General features: G+C 45.9%; 1 protein-coding gene across 3 annotated transcripts in view; it reads left to right on the forward strand.

Annotated features, from left to right (window-relative positions):
* The first annotated feature begins 7,268 nt into the window (after positions 1-7,268).
* LOC311241494 (nesprin-2-like) overlaps positions 7,269-14,883 on the forward strand; it is a 292,203-nt gene continuing 284,588 nt past the window's right edge. For all 3 annotated transcript variants that reach the window (XM_084330341.1, XM_084330343.1, XM_084330342.1), the window contains exon 1: positions 7,269-7,439. The gene's annotated coding sequence lies outside the window, so the exon portion shown is untranslated. The remainder of the gene's footprint in view (positions 7,440-14,883) is intronic.

Below are 14,883 nucleotides of genomic sequence, written 5' to 3' on the forward strand. Positions count from 1 at the left end.
TGGAGAGGTCGGCGGGTGGCTACGAGAACGTACTGGTGCTGACTGATATGTTCACCAGGTTCACTATTGCCGTACCGATCAAAGATCAGACTGCGAAGACCACCGCCGCCGCCATCATCAAGTACTGGTTTGTGTACTACGGTTGCTCTGCCAGACTCCATGCCGATCAAGGGCGAAATTTCGAGTCGAGCGTCATCAAGGAGCTCTGCTGACTGTACGGAATTTCAAAGAGCCGCACCACGCCTTACCATCCCCAGGGGAATGGGCAATGTGAGAGGTTCAATCGGACAATGCATGACATGCTGCGTAGTCTGCCCGCAGAGAAGAAGCGGGACTGGAAGGAGCACCTACCCGAGTTGGTACTTACGTACAACTGCCACGTGCACTCCTCCGCGGGATACTCCCCCTTCTACCTGCTCTTTGGAAGAGACGCCAGAATGCCCCGGGATGTCCTGGGGGGCAGAGACGTCATTGAGGAGGGGGCGGAGGATCTGGACGAGTGGGTACAGGGTCACCACGAGCGACTAAAGGCCGCCGCGGAGGCCGCCGAGGCCACGGCGAAGCAGGCGTCTCATCGACGCAAGATAATTTACGACAGGAAGAGCAGAGGTGCACTCCTGCAGGCCGGAGACCGGGTCCTGATATGCGACCACCGAATCCGCGGCCGTAATAAGATACAGGACAAGTGGGAGCCTACGTCTTATGTGGTGGTTAAGCAGAGCCACGAAGGGACGCCCGTGTTCACGGTCAGGCCCGAAGCAGGGGGTCCAGAAAGGACCGTGCATCGAGACCAACTCAAGACCTGTCCCTTCCCGGCCTCTGACCCGGAAGTGCGGGCCCCTCGACAGATCCCGGTGGCACAGCGGAGCTCGTCCGGATCAGACATCGGAGGTGCTTTCGGGCACCGGCGGGAACCGCATCCTAGGGCGTATAACCACCCCGGGCCCCTGCGGGACGCCGAGTCAGAGGTGGAGTCGACCCCCTCAGGAGAGGATGGGGAAGACGGCGGAGGCGGAGGCGAAGAGGAGGCTGCTGGCGGTCCACCGATGGCCCCGGAGGGCGAGGCTGTGGTCCATGACCCGCCAACGGGCACTGAAGAATCCGACACAGAGTCGGAGGTGGGGGAAGTGGAACCCCCCCGGGTGGAACCCACCCGGCCCCAGAGGAGCACCAGAGGTCGGCTACCCGCTCGGTATCGCCGGGACTACATGCTCAAGAGTGTGTTTGTTGAACAGTGTTTCCAACTCATGAAGGAGTGTGTGAAACTGTTAGCATAATGTGTGATTGTCGATCTATGTGTGAAACTGTTGGTCTCAGGACCGTTTTCATGCATGCGTTGGTTGGTGTTTCATTGAGTTAACTTGCAGAGGACTTAGCAAGTTCAAAGTGGGGGGAAATGTAGCACCCTGAAAATATGGCTATTATTCAGAAGTGCTGACTTGCCTTTTATCTCCCCTGGTGCACCAAGACATACTAACTAGTTTCCATTAATATTCCCTTGAACAATGACGCGGGCTTCTCCTTCTTCTACCGGCTGGAATATGGATTATAAACAGTATCACTGGATCATATTCTTCCACCCAGTTTTCCCTGTGTGGCTAGTTGGCGGTACCAGCAGGGGGTGGTGGCAGGCAGAGAGCGTACGAGAGAGACGGGGAAGGAAGCAAGCCAATGGAGACGGAAGGGGGAAGAACGAGCCTCTTCGAGTTTGGACTTTGATGTGATCGGTCGTGTCTCGACAGAGCCTCCGTTGTGGACCACACGGGCGAACGTATTGAACTTGAGTATATGACGGGTTATCCTAGAAGGACCCGTGATAGTGCGTGAGTAAGAGAAACTGAACCCAAGGACTAACGTCCATAGATAGCATGTTATAGTAGCAGTGTGTGCGGTATATTTAGCATGCTGCTAACGGCTATATTGACTCCAGTGTACACCGAGCGCCAGGTGCTGAAGAGACCGGTGGTGTAGCCAGCCACGTTGCGCCACAGTATAACCGTGTAGCAGGTGGGCTGTTTGGGACCCAGAGAGTAGCTTCAGTTTAAGGTAGGGCTAGTGTATTGCTGCGCGTCAACCCAGCGCCGGCCGTCAACCACCAGCCGTCGCCGGCGTTTCGACGTCTGCTCTGTTCCGGCGGTCGACAGCCCAGCACGGGAGTTCTTCCGTCCAGCAGAGGTCGCCATCACCCAGCACGCGCTCTCAGCCAGCTACTGCCCTCTGCTCCAGCCCCGCTTGCTAGCGCCCGCGACGAGAGCGTTCAACGCCATCTTGCTACCTGGACGGTGGTGGCGTGGCGAGGCCGCCATTTTGGTTGAGTACAATAGAGCTTCGATGCTCCGGATCTATTACACAGTACACAGTGTGATGCGGCCTACGGGTGAAGCTAACGTTGCTAAATCCAGTTCATAGGGGTACCCCATACACATTCTATGCCGGCATTAGTATAGGACTTTTGTTTTGGTACAGTGGGCCCACATTTTTGATTTCCTTTGAGTGTGATAACGTGTGGTTCTTTAATAATATCTTCCCATCTAATTAACCCTTTCCCTGTGGGGAGGTTACAGACCTGGTGCATCATAAGTAAAGCCTTAGAGAGGTATTATTCTTGCCATATAATTAAAGCCTGATAGAGGTATTATACCGGGTACTGACCCAGACGTGGGTGATGAGTCAAACACATTGAAGTATATTATCCCTGGTACCGACCCAGAGGTGGGTGTATAATATACGTGTCTATAAGGTATTGAGTTACAACCTGAGCCATAGTAAGACTTCATTCCATTCGACCATTCTTATTAAATCTTTGTAACCGTACAAAATAACATAAAGAATTAGATGGGGTTCTGTGTGCGTGTCCATTCCTGTGCCTAGTGTTCGACAGAGCAGGCGCCCCTGACGACGGCAGGTAATTAGGGAGCGCGGTAGACAAAGGCTCTGTGGCCGGCGGATTTCTTTTTAACCCCAGGAATCGATAGAAGCCTCGCATTTTGTGAGCGTAGAGCACGAGCAGGCGAGTATCGAGAGATGAGATCGGATAGATTGAGCGGTGCAAGCCCATTTAAAATTTTGTAGGTGAGGAGTAGCACTTTAAAGTCATTTTGCCCGCCATGCGTTGAACGCCAACAACGGCGTAAATAGTTTTTGGGATCAATATTTCATTTTTTCACCATGGCATTCATAATTCATCCAGCCTCCCTCCGGACTGCAGCGGCACCCTGTCTGAGATTGCAACGCCTCAATACCGCCGCCTGGTGGATGGTCGGGCGAGTTACACTCACGCCAAACCGGAAGTGGCGATCGGTGCATCGAGGAAATTCCTCCGCCAGAGATATATTGTGGCGTGGATCAATATACACACACTAGAGTGCATTTGGATCGCTTTCGAAACGCAATAATCGATATGATCAACGTCAAATAATTGGGATATTTTTCCTCCAGTCTCATCGGCGAACGGTAAGGACACTAACGTTATTTTCAGCCCGATTGTCCATTTCTTTGTTTGCAATCAGTCTGATCAATATATCAACCCATACTAAATAAAGCCATTACTGACGATCAAGGAATTATAAACGACCCCCCCCCCTTTCCTTCACGCATGATGAAGCATAATGTATACCGATCATATACATTTGAATTTTTTAATATAGCGTGTATAGGAAAAAAACGCCAATCGATAATCTATCATCAGGGCCTATAACTAGCGTTTTTGGAATTACAGCAGAAAAGATTAAAAACATACTTATATTCTCGACGGTATTAACACAACAATGTATGAATGAAAAAATATATAACGTTCACATCCGGAACGAGAGATAATCGATGTTGAATGGGCCATAGTAATGCAGATATAGCTATAATATTTAAAATGTTATAGCCCTGCAAAGAAGGTAAACATCTCCATAGGCTTACAGCGGTGGCAGACTGGGTATAATGATGGGCATACTGCATGGCAATCAATGTGTTAAGGAGTAGAACGTTTTGCGACATCCACTTTTTGACGGCAAGCAGGCAAGCCTCAAGATTTTCTAATTGGGAGGAATCATTTGGCTTAATAGGTATATATAATTGGGTGTCATCAGCGTAAAAATGAATGTTTATGCCAGGAGGTGTTGGAACCGGTCTGGGCAACTGGCTCAGAGAGCAGAGTCAGAAGAGCACGCAGCTCTTGACAAGGTGACCGATTACGCCAACAATAACTTGTCTGTGGGTGAAGTGGATGGAGAGTACGAGCATGAGGATGAAGAGCTGGAGATGGAAGAAATTGAATTACATTTACATTTACATTTAGTCATTTAGCTGACGCTTTTATCCAAAGCGACTTACAAGTTCTGTGCGACAAGACAGCAAGAAGGGTATAACTCTATCAGCTGAGTAACAATGTTCATCAAAGTGTTGCGTGTTACAGTGTAGGTTAGTTTATTAGGACAAGTGCATGACATTAAGGTTAGTCGGGGTTAGATTTTTTTTTTTTTTTTTTTATCATTTCAGATAATGGTTGAAGAAGTGAGTCTTTAGTCGACGGCGAAAGATTGGACGGGATTCGGCTGTCCTAACTGGGATGGGTAGTTCATTCCACCATTGTGGGGCAAGGACTGAGAATAGGCGGCTTCTCTTTGATGACCCTCCGGGAGCTTGGATAGGAGTAGATCTGAGGCGGCCAGAAGATGCAGAGCGTAGGGGTCTTGAGGGTGTGTAGTTAGAGACCATTGACCGGAGGTAGGCGGGAGCGGTTCCCTTTGCCGCACTGTACAAGCAAAACTGTACATTGGAATATTGACAAAACCATACTTGGTCATTTACTGTACATTGGAGGGGGTTGGGTTAGGACATTCACAGGGGCCAGTTTCGAATTGCAGTCTCCCGTAGGTGTTCTTTGAGAGTGGTTTTGAAAGTGGGTAGTGATTCACATTCCTTTACAGCTTTGGGTAGGGCGTTCCACATTGATGTGGCATAATTGCGAAACGTGTTTAGTCCCTTGTTTGAGCCGAATCTGGGTTTAACATGATTTGTGGAGCTCCCTCTGGTGTTGTGGTCGTGGTATTCACTGACCTTTGGGAAGTATTTTGACATGTACATGGGTACCTTGGTCGTGTAGTGTATCTTGTAGACCAGGCCCATTGCAAGTTGCTGTACTCTGTTGTCTACTCTAGCCATCCTAGGTTGTCAAAGTGGGCAGGGGTGAGGTGGGTTCTAGGAGTAAGGTCAAGCAGTAGTCTGACCAGTTTGTTTTGAGATGTTTGTAATTTTGTTTTTAGCGCCTTTGAGGTGCTTTGGTACCATGAGGTGCAAGCATAGTCGTAGTACCCTTGAATGAGTGCTCCTGCCAGAGTCTTCAGGGTATTCTTGTTTACCAGAGAGGAGATCCAGTACAAGAATCGAGTTTGTTGGTTGACTTTTTTTCAACCTGTAACTTGTTCTTGTCAGAGACCAGCAGGGCTGAGTCGTCCGCAAACAGGAACAAGTTGCAGTCACAAGCTGTGCGTTTGAAAAATAAAAAAAAGTAGTTGGTCAGACACATTTTTTTTATTTGTTTGCTGTTTTTGTCCAGAAATACAGTCAAAATTTTGTCAAATGTAAAAAAATAACCATTCCATTGAATTCCTAGGGTCAGAATTGTATGGAGACATTTATTCATTTGTCTCTGTATGTTGTTTACTTCAAAGGTTATGACTCTCGCTACATCAAATTTTAATGTTTCGGTTTTGGGTTATTCAGATTCTGAAAGTAGACACTTTAAGGATTAAGGAAAATCAGGTGGCATAAAAAAAATTCGGGGGGTGCGCGACGCGTGGACCCCTATTTCCATCTAGACTAAATGTTGCTAGATTGGAACTATGGACCCTATCTGACCTGCTCAAATGGCTGGCTGATGCTTAACTCTATGGGTGATGGAAATATGAATAGCAAGTCCAATGTGCAGTATGTCAATGTGTGTAGGCGAAGGTTTCGGTTTGTACAAGATCTGAGTGAGAGAAGAACAAGAGGACTCTCCATGTGCACATCTTCAATATAGGAGACAAGTCCAGCAAATGCAATGCCGTGGTTTAAATGATCTACATTAGATTCTTGTGCTTTTGTGTCCCTGACTCTATTGTACAGAGAGACACTGAACATGGTACTTAGCCTCTTGGGCAATGAGGTCTCCAGCACTGTGTTTGGCTAGGAGGGGTTTGTCCTGTAATTTGAGGGCACACTGTCTTACACAGAATGTTAAGTTAGATTCTTGAGGCATTATGCACAGGTTTTTCTGCTGCATATCTCTGTTGAATGATGTTCAAGTCAACTGCTCTGACGGGTGAACCTGTGGGTTTCTGGATCATCTTTATTGGGTAATTTTGTATTTTCATGACTCTGAAGTTGTGTTTTGTTGTACTTCAGTCTGCAAGAGCTTCATTTGGCATTGTGAAGCCGGAATGCTGCTTCAATGCCCTGATGTAAACAAGACAAAAGTATTTTTCTGGTCTGCATCCTCTTAGCAGTTGTTTGTATTGAGCCATACTGTATTGTACCCATTCTGCAATCTGTTAATAAAGTTTTCAATCAATTCAATCAATCAAACCTCATTCAGTTCTAATGCTTGAGTTTTGGTCTTCTTGGCAGGCAATGGATCACGTGCTGAATTAGACAGACATTTCTAGCTATCAAGCTAGACATGTAGGTTAATTCAACCTACTTATTTAATTACTTAATTTATTTATTTAATTATGAACAGTACACATATATTTAAATACATATTACATAAGGTACCATATTAAACACTATTATGCATACTCATAAGTCATTTCCCGCAATTGTGCTAATATTTGATGTATTTAGTTAGTTCTCTGAATGGCCGATGTAGTTAGGTAGTTGTTAGCACTGTTTGTAAATGTAGGATTAGCCTCCAGAATCAAGATTGTAGGTGGTCTAGAGTCAGACTAGATAACCTGACGTACTGGTCAAATAACAGCAGGTGGCTGCGATTTTGGAAAATGGTTGCCATGTTTAGCAGGGGACAGATAAAAACATGGTAACTAGATAAAAACAAAAACAAAACAACACTGCACTAAATATGTCAAATGAAGTGGACGTGGGAATGTTTTCCTTGAATTGAAACTCAGGGTGAAAGACGGTAGGATCTTGACAGCAGGTGTGTGTGTGTGTTTCGGGGTGTGGCTTGTAACGAGTCTACCTGCAGCAGTGTTATGTTACCTGTTCACGCAGGTGATTTCCTTCTGCAGCAGGAGAAGTTTGACCCACCGCTTCGTTGAAGTCGCCTGAGAGAACAGGCAGGTGGCGCGTGGACTCGTGAAAGAGGGTCAGTTGTTCTCCTCACCGCCTGATGACCAGGGTCAAAAACCTCAATCGCACAGACAGAAGTCGCCGGTATAGTCTGTGTGTTTTCATCGCTTCAATGGAGTTTTCCGCCGCAGGAACAGCCGCTTGAGTTAATTCACAAGGTAAGCTGAATTTCTTCATTCAACCTTTATTTAAACTCGAGGGACACTGAGGTTTCGCTCATTTACGTCGAGAAAACTAAAATAGATGGATTAAACAAAGATGAAAACAAGAAATGATAGATAGCACGAATAAATCAATTAAAATAAGATCAATACAGGAAACAAGAAATAGGAAAAGCAGATTAAAAGCAAGTACAAATGACATGTAATGTATTATTGGCTTGCATTACATTTTAGTGCTCCCAAGAATATGGAGCACTAAAAGAGAAGGACGTTTTTCCACAATTAGAATATGATCACGGTACCGTCCGTAAGGCGCCGTAAGCAACAAATCACAATAGATGTGTTGGATGTTTATTCTCCCTTTATATTCTATTGATGATGGATTTGAATTAAACGCTATTCAAGATAGCGTTAGATGTGCAGGTGAACAGACTGGTTTGATTCGAAGCTGCAAGCAACTGGTTGTGTCCAAAAATCACATTATAGGCAAAACTCCTTAGTAATCAAACATGTTGTTGTTGTTGTTGTCGTTGTTGTTGTTTTTTCTTATGAAAGTGTTGACGGGAGCTGGAAGGCGACGGGGTTGTAATTTATGTAATAAGAGTTTTTAATATAACCGGTTTGTGTCTGTCAGACAGCTCTGCTGCTCCAGGGCTGTGTGTGTGTGACAGACACAGGGCTGTCGGAGGTGTATCCTATGTCCGACTCCTACCCTCAGGGTATGAGTTTAGATGTGTGTGTGTCTCTCTCTGTAGTAGCTCTACAGTTTCAGTCACTCAGAACACACTGGCCTATTGAAGGATGGTTCCCACTAGTTTGACTAAGTTACAGTTACAGAAAAGGCCTGTTTAAAACACAGTGCATTGCCAGATACAGGCCATACATACAGCTCCTGTTACCTGAATGAATGAATGAATGAAAACTTTATTTAACAGATTGCAGAATGGGTACAATACAGTACGGCTCAATACATACAATTGTTAAGGGGATGCAGACCTGAGAAAGACGTTTGTCTTGTTTCCATCAGGGTCCCCCATTTTCAATTCATATAGACATATATGACATACATGACATACAGATAGTCAGTACTGCTACATCTATACATTTATGACATACCAGATTTGCAAATACAGTACTGTTTGTGATACAGAAGGAGTCAAGAAAAGGGAGTATATACATTTGACTTAGAAACTGTACATTGGAGGTTGGGTGGGGGGGGTTGGGTACATTGGGATATTGACAACCATACTGGGTAATTTACATTGGAGGTGGTTGGGGGGGGGGGGGGGGGGCGGGGGGCATACTGTATAAACAAGTAACACTGTACATTGAGGGGGGGGGGGAGGAGACACTGTACAAACAAACACAATTGTACATTGAACTATTGACAAAACCATACTAGGTAAATGACTGTACATTGGAGGGGGTTGGAATGATTGGGTTAGGATATTTACAGGGGCCAGTGTTGAATTGCAGTCTCCCGTAGGTGTCCCTTGAGAGAGGTTTTGAAAGTGGGTAGTGATCCACATTCCTTTACAGCTTTGGGTAGGGCGTTCCACATTGATGTGGCATAATTGCGAAACGTGTTTAGTCCCTTATTTGAGCCGAATCTGGGTTTGACATGATTTGTGGAGCTCCCTCTGGTGTTGTGATCGTGGTATTCACTGACCTTTGGGAAGTATTTTGACATGTACATGGGTACCTTGGTCGTGTAGTGTATCTTGTAGACCAGGCCCATTGCAAGTTGTTGTACTCTGTCGTCTACTCTAAGCCATCCTAGGTTGTCGAAGTGGGCAGGGGTGAGGTGGGTTCTAGGAGTAAGGTCAAGCAGTAGTCTGACCAGTTTGTTTTGAGATGTTTGTAATTTTGTTTTTAGCGCCTTTGAGGTGCTTTGGTACCATGAGGTGCAAGCATAGTCGTAGTACCCCTGAATGAGTGCTCCTGCCAGAGTCTTCAGGGTGTTCTTGTTTACCAGAGAGGAGATCCGGTACAAGAATCGAGTTCGTTGGTTGACTTTTTTTATTACATTGGATGCCATTTTGTCACAGGAGAGATTAGCCTCTAGGATGGACCCCAGGTAGGTAATTTCATCTTTCCTTGTGACAATATTGTCACCCACTGTAACTGAGAAGCCGTCGGTCTTGCTGAGTTTGTTATTTGAACCGAAGAGAATGGACTCTGTTTTGCCCATGTGTAATGATAGTTTGTTATCAGCGAGCCATATGCAGATTCTGCCTAGTTCCGAGCTGAGGGTTTTTTCAACCTGTAACTTGTTCTTGTCAGAGACCAGCAGGGCTGAGTCGTCCGCAAACAGGAACAAGTTGCAGTCACAAGCTGACGACATGTCATTTGCATAAATTAGGAACAGTAGCGGTCCTAGTATGCTTCCTTGTGGAACACCACAGCTCACTGTGAGGGGGGGGGATAGGGTACCGTTTACCTCCACCATCTGTTCCCTCCCCTCAAGGTAGGATTGCATCCAGCTCACTGATAGACTATCAAAACCAATTGCTTTTAGCTTGTCAATCAGAATGGAGTGATTGACCGTGTCAAAGGCCTTTTGTAGGTCCAGCATGACCATGCCGCAGTATTTGCCTGCGTCCACCTCTTGTTTGATGTGGTCATTCAAATAGAGAAGGCATGTGTCAGTGGAGTGGGATGTTCTGAAGCCAGATTGGAATTCGTAGATTAGATTTTTTTCCGCTAGGTACTTTTCGACCTGTTCGTAGACAATTTTTTCCATGACTTTCGAGATGGAGGTGAGAATAGAAACAGGGCGGTAGTTGCCTGGGTCTAATTTGCTGCCCTTTTTGTGCAGAGGGGTCACCCTCGCAATTTTGAAGTCCTTGGGGACGTGTCCCTGTTTTATGGAGAGGTTTATTATGTGTGTGATGATTGGTGTGATGGCGGCTGCTGAGTCTCTGAGGAATTTGGAGGGGATGTTGTCATGGCCAGTGGCCTTGTTAGGTTGGAGGGCGCTCAGTTTATTGAGTACCTCATCTGTTGTTACCGTTTCCAGCTTGAAGTCGTCCTTGCGGACCCCTAGGTTTTTGTAGAAAGCTACTATGTGTTCTACCCCATAAAGCCCTGAGTGGGAGGGTAGTTTGTTTACCAGTGTTGTGGCTATGTTTGTGAAGAAAATGTTTAAGTAATTGGCTACATCCAGCTTGTCTGTGATGAGCGTGTTGTCAGTTTTTATGTTTATGTTTGAGAATCTGGTTTTAAGTTTTTTACTGCATCCTAGTTGATTATTGAGTAATTTCCAAAGTTCACGTGGTTTGTTTTTGTTTTCCTCAGTTTTGTCATTGATGAAATTCTTTTTTGCAGTTTTGATCATGGAGTTTACGTCGTTTCTTAGTCTGTTTCTTTCTAGTTTGAGTTCAGTCACGTGGGCTTGGAGTTCACTGCTCGTGCTTTTAGTAAGCTTTGACTGACTTTTACGAAACTCAGAGCATTTTTTGTCTCTGGTTTTCATAGCGGCCAGTATTTCGGAGTGCATCCACGGCTCAGCGCGATTTTTTACCCTGGTGGTTCTTAGGGGGGCCATGTCGTTTAGTATTGCTGAGAATTTGGTTTTGAAACCAAGCCATGTTTCGTCAACCAGTGTACCATTGAGTTCATCTGACCAGTCCAGACTCTCCAGTTCAAGGTTGAAGGCCTCGCTAGAGTAGGTTTTGAGGTCTCTAGATGTGACTGTTTTGTGGCAGCCAGCCTTTTGTTTTAGTTTTTTTCGGGTACAGAATATCATATAACGTCCTACGTAAGGAGTAGAGTAATTCAATCACCTGTACTGTCCCATTTAGATTACTGTTCTGGTTGGTTGGCCCTCTCTGACGGAGAGGCGCAACAAACACTGGTATTTGTTAATTTTTAAGGCCCTTACTGGTATGTAACCTCCATAGGCAGCGCGTGAACCGGACGCGTGTATACTTTCGACAACAAATGTTTGTTTCCGCGTTCGAGTTTTGCGCTCTGATTGGCCAGGTCATGTGACATGTGCGCCAATCGTGGGATGGCAAGTTCGGCGCCTATTTCCGGGTCTAACAGCCTGCAAACTACCTAACGCCTAGTTTATCACTGGTTAAGCTTAGGCGACTCTTTCGCAGTTGGTTAAGGTTAGAGTTTGGAATCAAGGCAGGCGTTCTATCGCCATGCTCTAAGACAAACTCTAACCTTAACCAACTTCGAAAGAGCGCCTAAGCTTAACCAGTGTAGAAACGGTTAAGCTTAAACGGTTAAGCGGAAACAAACATTTGTTGTCTAAAGTATTCAGGCGAACCGGACATTAGGGTAGGCTATATCGCGCGAAGCGCCGCAAATGTTTTCCTTTTTTGTCAGATACACACACCCACTAGGCTATGCGAGGCGAGCCCCACTCATTTAATATATAGTGCAAATTAAGTGTTCAAATGAAGGCATCCAATAATAGATTAACCATCGTCTTACCTTAATGCAGCAAAATGCGACGTTTCGTCTTGGCATCAATGATCTTTTCTGCTTTAACTTTGTCTGTGAGATCACTTTCAATGTGAAGCAGACTGGTGCATTGTTGTTCTTTTGCCAGTTTTGGATGTGATGTGCCTCATTGCTGAGAAAGACCGTTCACAACTTTAATCACAAGTTGCAGTGCTGACAGCAATGAAGGGAACGTTTTTCGTAATTTAGATCTCATCATGCTTTGGAAACAATGTACATACAGTAGCTCTAAAAAGTTTCCACGATTTGATGAACTCGGACTCATGTCCTCTAGAGCAAGCCCTTGTTTGCCAAGATAACGCAACATATAGCCTCAGGTGATCCGTAGTTATGCCCAGGGGCAGCCCGGTGCAGCTTCTAAATTACTTTGTTTATATGCCTTGGAAAAATACCGTATATCCATTTTGCTTTTGAAATTTGACTCAAAATAGTGCGCTGGTGTTCGCTAAAAAAGCGATCTGCGGGCGGAGATTCAGAACGCAGATGTTTGCTTTACTCCTCCTGCGGGATCAGGATGATCATGTGAATGATGTGATTGGCTACATTATTTAACCTGAGCCTATGCGTGATTGGTTACTGACTGTACCTGGAATGTTAAACGCTGCCACCTAGCCGACTGACACCTTCGTCGTTGACACTTCGGCCAGCGGGCTGCAGCACAAGACACGCACAATAGCCAGCAGCCTGCGCACATTATACATTTAAAAATTCCCAGCATAATATTTTGGGTAGGCATAGCCTAGCCTGGCCTTATATACCCGCCGCCTATGGCTACCTCCTTATACTACATTGTAGTGGGTGCTATGGACATAATTCACCATTAGATTGTTTTGATGTATTTAGGGGGCACTGTCACTTTAATGAGGTTGGTTTTGGGGGTTGGGCTTAGAGAAGACGCGCTGGTGGAATGTCATTGATCAAATGTTTGGTGACGACGAGCTGTCAGAGTTTAGCACGGCATAGATCTCATCTGACAGCGGTCACTTGTGCTAAAAAGATAATAAATGACACTACTTGGTGTTGTCGCAAGATAGAAATTGTGCGTCTCTCCTTTCCGACGATTTCTACATTGGTGACCCTGATATTAGTTTTGAAGACGCTGACGAATATGTTTTCATCCGTCACGATGCCCACCGGGACCCCTTGAAACCTCCATACGACGGTCCGTTCCGTGTCCAGGAGGCTGGAGACAAGTACTTTGTTGTGGACATGGGCGGGAAGCTGGAACACATTTCCATAGACCGCCTTAAACCGGCTCATGTGGACTTGGGCAAACCTGTTGGACTGGCCCAGCCCCCACGGCGGGGAAGACCCCCTACCTTGCCCCGTCTTCCGAGTAAGGCCCACGAGACCCCCTCGGGGGGGCCTCCATTCCTCCCTCTCTCTTCCTTTTTTTTCTTTCTATCACTCTCCCGTTCGGAGGTGTGTGTGGCGCGGCAGGCCCCCCCCCCCCAAGTGCTCCTGAATGCTCTCTATCTCTCTCTCCCTCCAGAGTGCACGCAGAGTATGAGGAAGTGGTTTCCACTCGCTGTGTACAGTCAGTCTATGTAGATTGTGGGCGGGCATTAGCTACAACCACAGAGCCAATCACATCACTGTCTGCTACCCAGAGCCTGAGTAACATCATTCAGGCCTTCAAATCAGGATGGCCTAATTTACTGGAGAAGGAAATGATCTGAGCTGAATCAGAGCAATCCCCCAATATGGTATTTAGACACTAAAACACATTGATACGAACTCCTATTACTATAATACAATGCTAGAGACTGAAAAATGACATTTATAGTACATGTCTCCTTTAATATAAGGTCCCCAGAGTTTGCTTGGAACAGGGTAAATCTGCATTTCACTATAACGCCCCCTTAGCTCATGAAATGAACTCCAACATTCCTTAAAGCTTGGGATTCTCCCCCCTGTTGCAGAGTTTAAAACCTTAATCTCCAACCTTTTTCAATCAGATTGTACATGTTTTAATTTATTTGTTATCCTTGCTTTTTGCCTCGTCTTGTTGTTTTATTGTTATGATTTTATATGCTTTTGCTTATAATGGCTGCTTTTTTATATAGCGCTTTTATCCAAAGCGCTTTACAATTTGTTACTCACATTTGACCCATTCACTCACACATTCACACACAGACGGCCAGGCATGCGTTCGTCATGGGACGGGGTTGCACTCCGTGCAGGCCCAGGGTAAGATAAGTACTCGCTATAAGTAGCCTACCCACCTGGGCTACTTTGCATATCAATAGCGCCGGTCGTCAGGTGTGTTAAATACGTTCTCAGATACATTCACACCTAACTTGTTGTGAATGATAAGTGTTACATTCCATTCATAGAGGCAATTAGGCACTGTCTGTAGTCTGTGCTCAAGCGAGGGGACATTTATGCGCATTCGCGGGAGCACGCGCCCGGAGCGCGCGTGGCGCCATTAGGTGCGTGCAACCCCAGTTGATTTCAGGAACGCACGCCTGCCGACGGCGGAGGCAACCATGCAAGGAGCCAACCTGCTCATCGGGAGCAATTCGGGGTTAAGTGTCTTGCTCAAGGACACATCGACACACTGCCCGGGAGGAGTGGGAATCGAACCCGAGAACCTCCAGATTGCCAGACGACAGCTCTACCTCCCGAGCCACTGTAGCCCCCGCTTATTTCTGTATGTACACTTGCCGTGACTGTAAATTATGGAAACCTCAGTTGCCTTAGAGTTTAAATAAAGGTTTGAAAGTGTCCAGTCATCTGGTCCTCAGCATCTAAAAAGGACATTGTAAAATGTCTTTTTGTAAAAGATTTGCACAAAATAGAGCCGCTAGGCTGAACTAGAAACACTAATAGAACTAGAACCAGAACCTAAAGAAATCTATCTGCACATATCTCACTCCAGTGACGTGCACTGAATAAAAACTTCACAAATGCACCTTTACATACCAGCATCCGTCTGGCCACACCCCCAGCTGCTACCTACATA

Source organism: Notolepis coatsorum (assembly GCF_963971535.1).
Source record: "Notolepis coatsorum genome assembly, chromosome: 1".
Classification (NCBI taxonomy): domain Eukaryota; kingdom Metazoa; phylum Chordata; class Actinopteri; order Aulopiformes; family Paralepididae; genus Notolepis; species Notolepis coatsorum.